Genomic DNA, 16,101 nt, shown 5'->3' with positions numbered 1-16,101 from the left:
TCGTAACCCCAATATATTCTTTGAATTCCCAGTCAGACAACTGGCACTATATGGCAGTAGCAAGACATTGAGGGTATTTGTATTCCAATATATTCTTTGAATTCCCAGTCAGACAATCGGCACTGTATACCAGTAGTAAAAATTGTGGTGTGCACGTAAACCCCAATATATTCTTTGAATTCCCAGTCAGACACTGCACTATATGTGCAGTAGCAAGAAATGAGGGTATTTGTATTCCCAATATATTCTTTGAATTCCCAGTCAGACAATGGCACTGTATACCAGTAGTAAAAATTTGTGGGTGCACGTAACCCCAATATATTCTTTGAATTCCCAGTCAGACACTGGCACTATATGGCAGTAGCAAGAAATGAGGGTATTTGTATTCCCAATATATTCTTTGAATTCCCAGTCAGACAATGGCACTGTATACCAGTAGTAAAATTGTGGGTGCACGTAACCCCAATATATTCTTTGAATTCCCAGTCAGACACTGGCACTATATGGCAGTAGCAAGAAATGAGGGTATTTGTATTCCCAATATATTCTTTGAATTCCCAGTCAGACAATGGCACTGTATACCAGTAAGTAAAAATTGTGGGTGCATCGTAACCCCAATATATTCTTTGAATTCCCAGTCAGACACTGGCACTATATGGCAGTAGCAAGAAATGAGGGTATTTGTATTCCCAATATATTCTTTGAATTCCCAGTCAGACAATGGCACTGTATACCAGTAGTAAAAATTGTGGGTGCACGTAACCCCAATATATTCTTTGAATTCCCAGTCAGACACTGGCACTATATGGCAGTAGCAAGAAATGAGGGTATTTGTATTCCCAATATATTCTTTGAATTCCCAGTCAGACAATGGCACTGTATACCAGTAGTAAAAATTGTGGGTGCACGTAACCCCAATATATTCTTTGAATTCCCAGTCAGACACTGGCACTATATGGCAGTAGCAAGAAATGAGGGTATTTGTATTCCCAATATATTCTTTGAATTCCCAGTCAGACAATGGCACTGTATACCAGTAGTAAAAAATTGTGGGTGCACGTAACCCCAATATATTCTTTGAATTCCCAGTCAGACACTGGCACTATATGGCAGTAGCAAGAAATGAGGGTATTTGTATTCCCAATATATTCTTTGAATTCCCAGTCAGACAATGGCACTGTATACCAGTAGTAAAAATTGTGGGTGCACGTAACCCCAATATATTCTTTGAATTCCCAGTCAGACACTGGCACTATATGGCAGTAGCAAGAAATGAGGGTATTTGTATTCCCAATATATTCTTTGAATTCCCAGTCAGACAATGGCACTGTATACCAGTAGTAAAAATTGTGGGTGCACGTAACCCCAATATATTCTTTGAATTCCCAGTCAGACACTGGCACTATATGGCAGTAGCAAGAAATGAGGGTATTTGTATTCCCAATATATTCTTTGAATTCCCAGTCAGACAATGGCACTGTATACCAGTAGTAAAAATTGTGGGTGCACGTAACCCCAATATATTCTTTGAATTCCCAGTCAGACACTGGCACTATATGGCAGTAGCAAGAAATGAGGGTATTTGTATTCCCAATATATTCTTTGAATTCCCAGTCAGACAATGGCACTGTATACCAGTAGTAAAAATTGTGGGTGCACGTAACCCCAATATATTCTTTGAATTCCCAGTCAGACACTGGCACTATATGGCAGTAGCAAGAAATGAGGGTATTTGTATTCCCAATATATTCTTTGAATTCCCAGTCAGACAATGGCACTGTATACCAGTAGTAAAAATTGTGGGTGCACGTAACCCCAATATATTCTTTGAATTCCCAGTCAGACACTGGCACTATATGGCAGTAGCAAGAAATGAGGGTATTTGTATTCCCAATATATTCTTTGAATTCCCAGTCAGACAATGGCACTGTATACCAGTAGTAAAAATTGTGGGTGCACGTAACCCCAATATATTCTTTGAATTCCCAGTCAGACACTGGCACTATATGGCAGTAGCAAGAAATGAGGGTATTTGTATTCCCAATATATTCTTTGAATTCCCAGTCAGACAATGGCACTGTATACCAGTAGTAAAAATTGTGGGTGCACGTAACCCCAATATATTCTTTGAATTCCCAGTCAGACACTGGCACTATATGGCAGTAGCAAGAAATGAGGGTATTTGTATTCCCAATATATTCTTTGAATTCCCAGTCAGACAATGGCACTGTATACCAGTAGTAAAAATTGTGGGTGCACGTAACCCCAATATATTCTTTGAATTCCCAGTCAGACACTGGCACTATATGGCAGTAGCAAGAAATGAGGGTATTTGTATTCCCAATATATTCTTTGAATTCCCAGTCAGACAATGGCACTGTATACCAGTAGTAAAAATTGTGGGTGCACGTAACCCCAATATATTCTTTGAATTCCCAGTCAGACACTGGCACTATATGGCAGTAGCAAGAAATGAGGGTATTTGTATTCCCAATATATTCTTTGAATTCCCAGTCAGACAATGGCACTGTATACCAGTAGTAAAAATTGTGGGTGCACGTAACCCCAATATATTCTTTGAATTCCCAGTCAGACACTGGCACTATATGGCAGTAGCAAGAAATGAGGGTATTTGTATTCCCAATATATTCTTTGAATTCCCAGTCAGACAATGGCACTGTATACCAGTAGTAAAAATTGTGGGTGCACGTAACCCCAATATATTCTTTGAATTCCCAGTCAGACACTGGCACTATATGGCAGTAGCAAGAAATGAGGGTATTTGTATTCCCAATATATTCTTTGAATTCCCAGTCAGACAATGGCACTGTATACCAGTAGTAAAAATTGTGGGTGCACGTAACCCCAATATATTCTTTGAATTCCCAGTCAGACACTGGCACTATATGGCAGTAGCAAGAAATGAGGGTATTTGTATTCCCAATATATTCTTTGAATTCCCAGTCAGACAATGGCACTGTATACCAGTAGTAAAAATTGTGGGTGCACGTAACCCCAATATATTCTTTGAATTCCCAGTCAGACACTGGCACTATATGGCAGTAGCAAGAAATGAGGGTATTTGTATTCCCAATATATTCTTTGAATTCCCAGTCAGACAATGGCACTGTATACCAGTAGTAAAAATTGTGGGTGCACGTAACCCCAATATATTCTTTGAATTCCCAGTCAGACACTGGCACTATATGGCAGTAGCAAGAAATGAGGGTATTTGTATTCCCAATATATTCTTTGAATTCCCAGTCAGACAATGGCACTGTATACCAGTAGTAAAAATTGTGGGTGCACGTAACCCCAATATATTCTTTGAATTCCCAGTCAGACACTGGCACTATATGGCAGTAGCAAGAAATGAGGGTATTTGTATTCCCAATATATTCTTTGAATTCCCAGTCAGACAATGGCACTGTATACCAGTAGTAAAAATTGTGGGTGCACGTAACCCCAATATATTCTTTGAATTCCCAGTCAGACACTGGCGCACTATATGGCAGTAGCAAGAAATGAGGGTATTTGTATTCCCAATATATTCTTTGAATTCCCAGTCAGACAATGGCACTGTATACCAGTAGTAAAAATTGTGGGTGCACGTAACCCCAATATATTCTTTGAATTCCCAGTCAGACACTGGCACTATATGGCAGTAGCAAGAAATGAGGGTATTTGTATTCCCAATATATTCTTTGAATTCCCAGTCAGACAATGGCACTGTATACCAGTAGTAAAAATTGTGGGTGCACGTAACCCCAATATATTCTTTGAATTCCCAGTCAGACACTGGCACTATATGGCAGTAGCAAGAAATGAGGGTATTTGTATTCCCAATATATTCTTTGAATTCCCAGTCAGACAATGGCACTGTATACCAGTAGTAAAAATTGTGGGTGCACGTAACCCCAATATATTCTTTGAATTCCCAGTCAGACACTGGCACTATATGGCAGTAGCAAGAAATGAGGGTATTTGTATTCCCAATATATTCTTTGAATTCCCAGTCAGACAATGGCACTGTATACCAGTAGTAAAAATTGTGGGTGCACGTAACCCCAATATATTCTTTGAATTCCCAGTCAGACACTGGCACTATATGGCAGTAGCAAGAAATGAGGGTATTTGTATTCCCAATATATTCTTTGAATTCCCAGTCAGACAATGGCACTGTATACCAGTAGTAAAAATTGTGGGTGCACGTAACCCCAATATATTCTTTGAATTCCCAGTCAGACACTGGCACTATATGGCAGTAGCAAGAAATGAGGGTATTTGTATTCCCAATATATTCTTTGAATTCCCAGTCAGACAATGGCACTGTATACCAGTAGTAAAAATTGTGGGTGCACGTAACCCCAATATATTCTTTGAATTCCCAGTCAGACACTGGCACTATATGGCAGTAGCAAGAAATGAGGGTATTTGTATTCCCAATATATTCTTTGAATTCCCAGTCAGACAATGGCACTGTATACCAGTAGTAAAAATTGTGGGTGCACGTAACCCCAATATATTCTTTGAATTCCCAGTCAGACACTGGCACTATATGGCAGTAGCAAGAAATGAGGGTATTTGTATTCCCAATATATTCTTTGAATTCCCAGTCAGACAATGGCACTGTATACCAGTAGTAAAAATTGTGGGTGCACGTAACCCCAATATATTCTTTGAATTCCCAGTCAGACACTGGCACTATATGGCAGTAGCAAGAAATGAGGGTATTTGTATTCCCAATATATTCTTTGAATTCCCAGTCAGACAATGGCACTGTATACCAGTAGTAAAAATTGTGGGTGCACGTAACCCCAATATATTCTTTGAATTCCCAGTCAGACACTGGCACTATATGGCAGTAGCAAGAAATGAGGGTATTTGTATTCCCAATATATTCTTTGAATTCCCAGTCAGACAATGGCACTGTATACCAGTAGTAAAAATTGTGGGTGCACGTAACCCCAATATATTCTTTGAATTCCCAGTCAGACACTGGCACTATATGGCAGTAGCAAGAAATGAGGGTATTTGTATTCCCAATATATTCTTTGAATTCCCAGTCAGACAATGGCACTGTATACCAGTAGTAAAAATTGTGGGTGCACGTAACCCCAATATATTCTTTGAATTCCCAGTCAGACACTGGCACTATATGGCAGTAGCAAGAAATGAGGGTATTTGTATTCCCAATATATTCTTTGAATTCCCAGTCAGACAATGGCACTGTATACCAGTAGTAAAAATTGTGGGTGCACGTAACCCCAATATATTCTTTGAATTCCCAGTCAGACACTGGCACTATATGGCAGTAGCAAGAAATGAGGGTATTTGTATTCCCAATATATTCTTTGAATTCCCAGTCAGACAATGGCACTGTATACCAGTAGTAAAAATTGTGGGTGCACGTAACCCCAATATATTCTTTGAATTCCCAGTCAGACACTGGCACTATATGGCAGTAGCAAGAAATGAGGGTATTTGTATTCCCAATATATTCTTTGAATTCCCAGTCAGACAATGGCACTGTATACCAGTAGTAAAAATTGTGGGTGCACGTAACCCCAATATATTCTTTGAATTCCCAGTCAGACACTGGCACTATATGGCAGTAGCAAGAAATGAGGGTATTTGTATTCCCAATATATTCTTTGAATTCCCATAGACAATGGTACTGTATACCAGTAGTAAAAATTGTGGGTGCACGTAACCCCAATATATTCTTTGAATTACCAGTCAGAAACTGGCACTATATGGCAGTAGCAAGAAATGAGGGTATTTGTATTCCCAATATATTCTTTGAATTCCCAGTCAGACAATGGCACTGTATACCAGTAGTAAAAATTGTGGGTGCACGTAACCCCAATATATTCTTTGAATTCCCAGTCAGACACTGGCACTATATGGCAGTAGCAAGAAATGAGGGTATTTGTATTCCCAATATATTCTTTGAATTCCCAGTCAGACAATGGCACTGTATACCAGTAGTAAAAATTGTGGGTGCACGTAACCCCAATATATTCTTTGAATTCCCAGTCAGACACTGGCACTATATGGCAGTAGCAAGAAATGAGGGTATTTGTATTCCCAATATATTCTTTGAATTCCCAGTCAGACAATGGCACTGTATACCAGTAGTAAAAATTGTGGGTGCACGTAACCCCAATATATTCTTTGAATTCCCAGTCAGACACTGGCACTATATGGCAGTAGCAAGAAATGAGGGTATTTGTATTCCCAATATATTCTTTGAATTCCCAGTCAGACAATGGCACTGTATACCAGTAGTAAAAATTGTGGGTGCACGTAACCCCAATATATTCTTTGAATTCCCAGTCAGACACTGGCACTATATGGCAGTAGCAAGAAATGAGGGTATTTGTATTCCCAATATATTCTTTGAATTCCCAGTCAGACAATGGCACTGTATACCAGTAGTAAAAATTGTGGGTGCACGTAACCCCAATATATTCTTTGAATTCCCAGTCAGACACTGGCACTATATGGCAGTAGCAAGAAATGAGGGTATTTGTATTCCCAATATATTCTTTGAATTCCCAGTCAGACAATGGCACTGTATACCAGTAGTAAAAATTGTGGGTGCACGTAACCCCAATATATTCTTTGAATTCCCAGTCAGACACTGGCACTATATGGCAGTAGCAAGAAATGAGGGTATTTGTATTCCCAATATATTCTTTGAATTCCCAGTCAGACAATGGCACTGTATACCAGTAGTAAAAATTGTGGGTGCACGTAACCCCAATATATTCTTTGAATTCCCAGTCAGACACTGGCACTATATGGCAGTAGCAAGAAATGAGGGTATTTGTATTCCCAATATATTCTTTGAATTCCCAGTCAGACAATGGCACTGTATACCAGTAGTAAAAATTGTGGGTGCACGTAACCCCAATATATTCTTTGAATTCCCAGTCAGACACTGGCACTATATGGCAGTAGCAAGAAATGAGGGTATTTGTATTCCCAATATATTCTTTGAATTCCCAGTCAGACAATGGCACTGTATACCAGTAGTAAAAATTGTGGGTGCACGTAACCCCAATATATTCTTTGAATTCCCAGTCAGACACTGGCACTATATGGCAGTAGCAAGAAATGAGGGTATTTGTATTCCCAATATATTCTTTGAATTCCCAGTCAGACAATGGCACTGTATACCAGTAGTAAAAATTGTGGGTGCACGTAACCCCAATATATTCTTTGAATTCCCAGTCAGACACTGGCACTATATGGCAGTAGCAAGAAATGAGGGTATTTGTATTCCCAATATATTCTTTGAATTCCCAGTCAGACAATGGCACTGTATACCAGTAGTAAAAATTGTGGGTGCACGTAACCCCAATATATTCTTTGAATTCCCAGTCAGACACTGGCACTATATGGCAGTAGCAAGAAATGAGGGTATTTGTATTCCCAATATATTCTTTGAATTCCCAGTCAGACAATGGCACTGTATACCAGTAGTAAAAATTGTGGGTGCACGTAACCCCAATATATTCTTTGAATTCCCAGTCAGACACTGGCACTATATGGCAGTAGCAAGAAATGAGGGTATTTGTATTCCCAATATATTCTTTGAATTCCCAGTCAGACAATGGCACTGTATACCAGTAGTAAAAATTGTGGGTGCACGTAACCCCAATATATTCTTTGAATTCCCAGTCAGACACTGGCACTATATGGCAGTAGCAAGAAATGAGGGTATTTGTATTCCCAATATATTCTTTGAATTCCCAGTCAGACAATGGCACTGTATACCAGTAGTAAAAATTGTGGGTGCACGTAACCCCAATATATTCTTTGAATTCCCAGTCAGACACTGGCACTATATGGCAGTAGCAAGAAATGAGGGTATTTGTATTCCCAATATATTCTTTGAATTCCCAGTCAGACAATGGCACTGTATACCAGTAGTAAAAATTGTGGGTGCACGTAACCCCAATATATTCTTTGAATTCCCAGTCAGACACTGGCACTATATGGCAGTAGCAAGAAATGAGGGTATTTGTATTCCCAATATATTCTTTGAATTCCCAGTCAGACAATGGCACTGTATACCAGTAGTAAAAATTGTGGGTGCACGTAACCCCAATATATTCTTTGAATTCCCAGTCAGACACTGGCACTATATGGCAGTAGCAAGAAATGAGGGTATTTGTATTCCCAATATATTCTTTGAATTCCCAGTCAGACAATGGCACTGTATACCAGTAGTAAAAATTGTGGGTGCACGTAACCCCAATATATTCTTTGAATTCCCAGTCAGACACTGGCACTATATGGCAGTAGCAAGAAATGAGGGTATTTGTATTCCCAATATATTCTTTGAATTCCCAGTCAGACACTGGCACTATATGGCAGTAGTAAAAATTGTGGGTGCACGTAACCCCAATATATTCTTTGAATTACCAGTCAGACACTGGCACTATATGGCAGTAGCAAGAAATGAGGGTATTTGTATTCCCAATATATTCTTTGAATTCCCAGTCAGACAATGGCACTGTATACCAGTAGTAAAAATTGTGGGTGCACGTAACCCCAATATATTCTTTGAATTACCAGTCAGAAACTGGCACTATATGGCAGTAGCAAGAAATGAGGGTATTTGTATTCCCAATATATTCTTTGAATTCCCAGTCAGACAATGGCACTGTATACCAGTAGTAAAAATTGTGGGTGCACGTAACCCCAATATATTCTTTGAATTCCCAGTCAGACACTGGCACTATATGGCAGTAGCAAGAAATGAGGGTATTTGTATTCCCAATATATTCTTTGAATTCCCAGTCAGACAATGGCACTGTATACCAGTAGTAAAAATTGTGGGTGCACGTAACCCCAATATATTCTTTGAATTCCCAGTCAGACACTGGCACTATATGGCAGTAGCAAGAAATGAGGGTATTTATAACCCCAATATATTCTTTGAATTCCCAGTCAGACAATGGCACTGTATACCAGTAGTAAAAATTGTGGGTGCACGTAACCCCAATATATTCTTTGAATTCCCAGTCAGACACTGGCACTATATGGCAGTAGCAAGAAATGAGGGTATTTGTATTCCCAATATATTCTTTGAATTCCCAGTCAGACAATGGTACTGTATACCAGTAGTAAAAATTGTGGGTGCACGTAACCCCAATATATTCTTTGAATTACCAGTCAGAAACTGGCACTATATGGCAGTAGCAAGAAATGAGGGTATTTGTATTCCCAATATATTCTTTGAATTCCCAGTCAGACAATGGCACTGTATACCAGTAGTAAAAATTGTGGGTGCACGTAACCCCAATATATTCTTTGAATTCCCAGTCAGACACTGGCACTATATGGCAGTAGCAAGAAATGAGGGTATTTGTATTCCCAATATATTCTTTGAATTCCCAGTCAGACAATGGCACTGTATACCAGTAGTAAAAATTGTGGGTGCACGTAACCCCAATATATTCTTTGAATTCCCAGTCAGACACTGGCACTATATGGCAGTAGCAAGAAATGAGGGTATTTGTATTCCCAATATATTCTTTGAATTCCCAGTCAGACAATGGCACTGTATACCAGTAGTAAAAATTGTGGGTGCACGTAACCCCAATATATTCTTTGAATTCCCAGTCAGACACTGGCACTATATGGCAGTAGCAAGAAATGAGGGTATTTGTATTCCCAATATATTCTTTGAATTCCCAGTCAGACAATGGCACTGTATACCAGTAGTAAAAATTGTGGGTGCACGTAACCCCAATATATTCTTTGAATTCCCAGTCAGACACTGGCACTATATGGCAGTAGCAAGAAATGAGGGTATTTGTATTCCCAATATATTCTTTGAATTCCCAGTCAGACAATGGCACTGTATACCAGTAGTAAAAATTGTGGGTGCACGTAACCCCAATATATTCTTTGAATTCCCAGTCAGACACTGGCACTATATGGCAGTAGCAAGAAATGAGGGTATTTATAACCCCAATATATTCTTTGAATTCCCAGTCAGACAATGGCACTGTATACCAGTAGTAAAAATTGTGGGTGCACGTAACCCCAATATATTCTTTGAATTCCCAGTCAGACACTGGCACTATATGGCAGTAGCAAGAAATGAGGGTATTTGTATTCCCAATATATTCTTTGAATTCCCAGTCAGACAATGGCACTGTATACCAGTAGTAAAAATTGTGGGTGCACGTAACCCCAATATATTCTTTGAATTCCCAGTCAGACACTGGCACTATATGGCAGTAGCAAGAAATGAGGGTATTTGTATTCCCAATATATTCTTTGAATTCACAGTCAGACAATGGCACTGTATACCAGTAGTAAAAATTGTGGGTGCACGTAACCCCAATATATTCTTTGAATTACCAGTCAGAAACTGGCACTATATGGCAGTAGCAAGAAATGAGGGTATTTGTATTCCTAATATATTCTTTGAATTCCCAGTCAGACAATGGCACTGTATACCAGTAGTAAAAATTGTGGGTGCACGTAACCCCAATATATTCTTTGAATTCCCAGTCAGACACTGGCACTATATGGCAGTAGCAAGAAATGAGGGTATTTGTATTCCCAATATATTCTTTGAATTCCCAGTCAGACAATGGCACTGTATACCAGTAGTAAAAATTGTGGGTGCACGTAACCCCAATATATTCTTTGAATTCCCAGTCAGACACTGGCACTATATGGCAGTAGCAAGAAATGAGGGTATTTGTATTCCCAATATATTCTTTGAATTCCCAGTCAGACAATGGCACTGTATACCAGTAGTAAAAATTGTGGGTGCACGTAACCCCAATATATTCTTTGAATTCCCAGTCAGACACTGGCACTATATGGCAGTAGCAAGAAATGAGGGTATTTGTATTCCCAATATATTCTTTGAATTCCCAGTCAGACAATGGCACTGTATACCAGTAGTAAAAATTGTGGGTGCACGTAACCCCAATATATTCTTTGAATTCCCAGTCAGACACTGGCACTATATGGCAGTAGCAAGAAATGAGGGTATTTGTATTCCCAATATATTCTTTGAATTCCCAGTCAGACAATGGCACTGTATACCAGTAGTAAAAATTGTGGGTGCACGTAACCCCAATATATTCTTTGAATTCCCAGTCAGACACTGGCACTATATGGCAGTAGCAAGAAATGAGGGTATTTGTATTCCCAATATATTCTTTGAATTCCCAGTCAGACAATGGCACTGTATACCAGTAGTAAAAATTGTGGGTGCACGTAACCCCAATATATTCTTTGAATTACCAGTCAGAAACTGGCACTATATGGCAGTAGCAAGAAATGAGGGTATTTGTATTCCCAATATATTCTTTGAATTCCCAGTCAGACAATGGCACTGTATACCAGTAGTAAAAATTGTGGGTGCACGTAACCCCAATATATTCTTTGAATTCCCAGTCAGACACTGGCACTATATGGCAGTAGCAAGAAATGAGGGTATTTGTATTCCCAATATATTCTTTGAATTCCCAGTCAGACAATGGCACTGTATACCAGTAGTAAAAATTGTGGGTGCACGTAACCCCAATATATTCTTTGAATTCCCAGTCAGACACTGGCACTATATGGCAGTAGCAAGAAATGAGGGTATTTGTATTCCCAATATATTCTATGAATTCCCAGTCAGACAATGGCACTGTATACCAGTAGTAAAAATTGTGGGTGCACGTAACCCCAATATATTCTTTGAATTCCCAGTCAGACACTGGCACTATATGGCAGTAGCAAGAAATGAGGGTATTTGTATTCCCAATATATTCTTTGAATTCCCAGTCAGACAATGGCACTGTATACCAGTAGTAAAAATTGTGGGTGCACGTAACCCCAATATATTCTTTGAATTCCCAGTCAGACACTGGCACTATATGGCAGTAGCAAGAAATGAGGGTATTTGTATTCCCAATATATTCTTTGAATTCCCAGTCAGACAATGGCACTGTATACCAGTAGTAAAAATTGTGGGTGCACGTAACCCCAATATATTCTTTGAATTCCCAGTCAGACACTGGCACTATATGGCAGTAGCAAGAAATGAGGGTATTTGTATTCCCAATATATTCTTTGAATTCCCAGTCAGACAATGGCACTGTATACCAGTAGTAAAAATTGTGGGTGTATATAGCCCCAATTCTATTGCTAGGGGACTTGCAGGGTATTTCTGGGGTGAAGGTGGGGGGGCACACCGTTGGAACGGGTATCGGGGTATATATCGGGTATACGGGAATACACTGACAGTGTATTCCATTCAGGATCCTGGGAAAGCTGGGTTGCGGCGATTGAGCCCGTCAGTGCCACGTTACACTGACAAGCTTCTCCCTGGAATTTAGCTCTTACAAGAGCTGTTGTGGTTGTCTTCTCCTTCCTATCCTAGCCTGTCCCTGCCTACCCAGAATCTAAGCCCTAGCTAGCTGGACGGAAACCTCCATCCTCGGTGAATTGCAAGCTCAGAATGACACGAACCTGGGCGGCGCTGTTCTTTTAAATTAGAGGTCACATGTTTTCGGCAGCCAATGGGTTTTGCCTACTTTTCTCAACGTCACCGGTGTCGTAGTTCCTGTCCCACCTACCCTGCGCTGTTATTGGAGCAAAAAAGGCGCCAGGGAAGGTGGGAGGGGAATCGAGTAATGGCGCACTTTACCACGCGGTGTTCGATTCGATTCGAACATGCCGAACAGCCTAATATCCGATCGAACATGAGTTCGATAGAACACTGTTCGCTCATCTCTAGTTTGGATATGAGAATATATATATATATATATATATATATATACATATATATATATATATATATATATATATATATATATATATATATATTGTAAGCCGATGGCTGGTTAGGTAATGGAGGGGGTGTACATCTCACCCAGACTACTAAGGTGGGTGAGATGAGAAGACTCCAGAAAGACTGGTTCTCAGCAGATATTTCTGTCTGCTGAGTGTTATTTCAAAGTTCCGGTTACTGGGCTGGATTTTTAGGAATGGCAGGTAGGTTGCTAGTGAGACCTGTCAATCCACCCCTCCAGTCCACGCTTTGGGGATGTTCCGGCAGCGACTTAGCTGTTGAGTCTCCTCGTCAAGGAGGCTTAAGAAGCCAGGTCCAGCAGCAGACTTTGGCAGAGCTTGGCTGGAGTGCCAAACAGAGAGGTTGTTTTTTTGGAGCTGTGTCCTGAATTATTCAACTGGCTTTTGATTTCTGCTATTCTAGGTGAGGTAACCTATTCTATGTTCAGTTAGCGCCTAGCCGGGCAGGTTTTTGTTGCTGCACTACCTTTTTTGAGTGAAAATAAAACTATACTTTGGTTTTCAACTAAAGAAACTGGACTTGTATGTCTATGTCACCCCACCTAAAACCCCAGACCCTGACTATATATATATATATATATATATATATAAATTTAAGGAAAGGGAAAGCAACCTAACCTTCTATCTCAAAATAGCTATATATAGGTGATAGTTACAGATATACTGTATATATTATCCAACCCCATGTTGTTGAGTCTTACCTCACTGCGACATGGGTATAATGAGGTAGGCATCAACAACATGGTAGTGTTGACCCTTACCTCATTATACCAATGTTGTCATGAGGCAGGGGTGAACAACATGTCTGTCTTTGTTTTGATCAGTTGTCACCGCCTACAAGTATATGTAACTCTTGTAAGATAGTTTAGGCCCCCAGAGGAAACTGGGCAAAACACTTGTTGGGGTCAAACATCTGTGGTTGTTATAATCTTTTTGCTCTCCTTTATTTTATGTTTTTCTTGACCAGCAATGTCATGTTATTACTATGATATATGTATTTAGTATTTATTGATGTGCCTGAAATCACCTGCTGGCAGTGATGAAATGAATACTTGTGGGTTTGGGAGGTATCATAATCTGCAGTGGGTGGTGGTTGTCCTGTGTTGGTTGTGCCGCAACTCATATGGAGGAGGCTGGAGGATGGGAGTTGTGGTGGCGGATGATGTGCCTGCCACTTGTTAGGCCGAGCACACTCAAGCAAACACTCCAGCCTCACTCCTGGGCTGGACACCATTGAGGGGGGTCCTGCAGCACTACCTGTTGGTGTTAGTAGTTTTCCCTGGGGCGCTTCTAGTTGGACCTCTCCTCTTTGAGCCGGTTTGATGTTGGTCAGAAGAGCCCTGATAGTAAAGCAGTCACAACTCAGCAGGCCAGACATACAGTTGAACCACACAGTATTATGTTGGGCTCCTTTCCATTAACAATATATACAGTCCTATGAAAAAGTTTGGGCACCCCTATTAATCTTAATCATTTTATGTTCTAAATATTTTGGTGTTTGCAACAGCCATTTCAGTTTGATATATCTAATAACTGATGGACACAGTAATATTTCAGGATTGAAATGAGGTTTATTGTACTAACAGAAAATGTGCAATATGCATTAAGCCAAAATTTGACCGGTGCAAAAGTATGGGCACCCTTATCATTTTATTGATTTGAATTCCCCTAACTACTTTTTACTGACTTACTGAAGCACAAAATTGGTTTTGTAACCTCAGTGAGCTTTGAACTTCATAGCCAGATGTATCCAATCATAAGAAAAGGTATTTAAGGTGGCCAATTGCAAGTTGATCTCCTATTTGAATCTCCTCTGAAGAGTGGCATCATGGGCTACTCAAAACAACTCTCAAATGATCTGAAAACAAAGATTGTTCAACATAGTTGTTCAGGGGAAGGATACAAAAAGTTGTCTCAGAGATTTAACCTGTCAGTTTCCACTGTGAGGAACATAGTAAGGAAATGGAAGACCACAGGGACAGTTCTTGTTAAGCCCAGAAGTGGCAGGCCAAGAAAAATATCAGAAAGGCAGAGAAGAAGAATGGTGAGAACAGTCAAGGACAATCCACAGACCACCTCCAAAGAGCTGCAGCATCATCTTGCTGCAGATGGTGTCACTGTGCATCGGTCAACTATACAGCGCACTTTGCACAAATAGAAGCTGTATGGGAGAGTGATGAGAAAGAAGCCGTTTCTGCACTTACGCCACAAATAGAGTTGCCTGAGGTATGAAAAAGCACATTTGGACAAGGCAGCTTCATTTTGGAAACAAAAATTGAGTTGTTTGGTTATAAAAAAAGGCGTTATGCATGGCGTCCAAAAAGAAACAGCGTTCCAAGAAAAACACATGCTACCCACTGTAAAATTTGGTGGAGGTTCCATCATGCTTTGGGGCTGTGTGGCCAATGCCGGCATCGGGAATCTTGTTAAAGTTGAGAGTCGCATGGATTCCACTCAGTATTAGCAGATTCTTGAGAATAATGTTCAAGAATCAGTGACGAAGTTGAAGTTACGCCGGGGATGGATATTTCAGCAAGACAATGATCCAAAACACCGCTCCAAATCCTCAGGCATTCATGCAGAGGAACAATTACAATGTTCTTGAATGCCCATCCCAGTCCCCAGACCTGAATATCATTGAACATCTGTGGGATGATTTGAAGCGGGCTGTCCATGCTCGGCGACCATCTAACTTAACTGAACTTGAATTGTTTGTCCAAAATACCTTTATCCAGGATCCAGGAACTGATTAAAAGCTACAGGAAGCGACTAGAGGCTGTTATCTTTGCAAAAGGAGGATGTACTAAATATTAATGTCACTTTTCTGTTGAGGTGCCCATACTTTTGCACCGGTCAAATTTTGGTTTAATGCATATTGCACATTTTCTGTTAGTACAATAAACCTCATTTCAATCCTGAAATATTACTGTGTCCATCAGTTATTAGATATATCAAACTGAAATGGCTGTTATAAACACCAAAATATTTAGAACTAAAAATGATTAAGATTAATAGGGGTGCCCAAACTTTTTCATAGGACTGTATAGCAGTCAGAGAACAAGGCTTTCCCAGACCACTATAATGGTGATCTGGGGCTCCGGGCCATTCCCAGTGGGCCGCAGGCTCCATACCCCTCTGGGTCCGGTCACGTTTGCACCCCTTGTGACCATTATTATTACGCCACTGAGGAGGGTGCCCAGGGATCTTACAGGCTCTATGGCACACATCTCCAACTACTCCTCCGCTTGTGCCTCTCCC

The 16,101-nt window shown here is 40.1% G+C and overlaps 1 protein-coding gene across 1 annotated transcript in view; it reads left to right on the top strand.

Annotated features, from left to right (window-relative positions):
* The window catches only part of LOC142217834 (uncharacterized), a 123,968-nt gene that overhangs the window by 104,595 nt on the left and 3,272 nt on the right, over positions 1 to 16,101 (top strand). The gene's annotated exons all lie outside the window — the stretch shown is intronic.

Source organism: Leptodactylus fuscus, chromosome 9 (genome assembly GCF_031893055.1).
Source record: "Leptodactylus fuscus isolate aLepFus1 chromosome 9, aLepFus1.hap2, whole genome shotgun sequence".
In the NCBI taxonomy this organism is placed as follows: Eukaryota; Metazoa; Chordata; class Amphibia; order Anura; family Leptodactylidae; genus Leptodactylus; species Leptodactylus fuscus.
The sequence above is the reverse complement of the archived record's forward strand: the minus strand, read 5'-3'. Positions and strand labels throughout refer to the sequence as shown.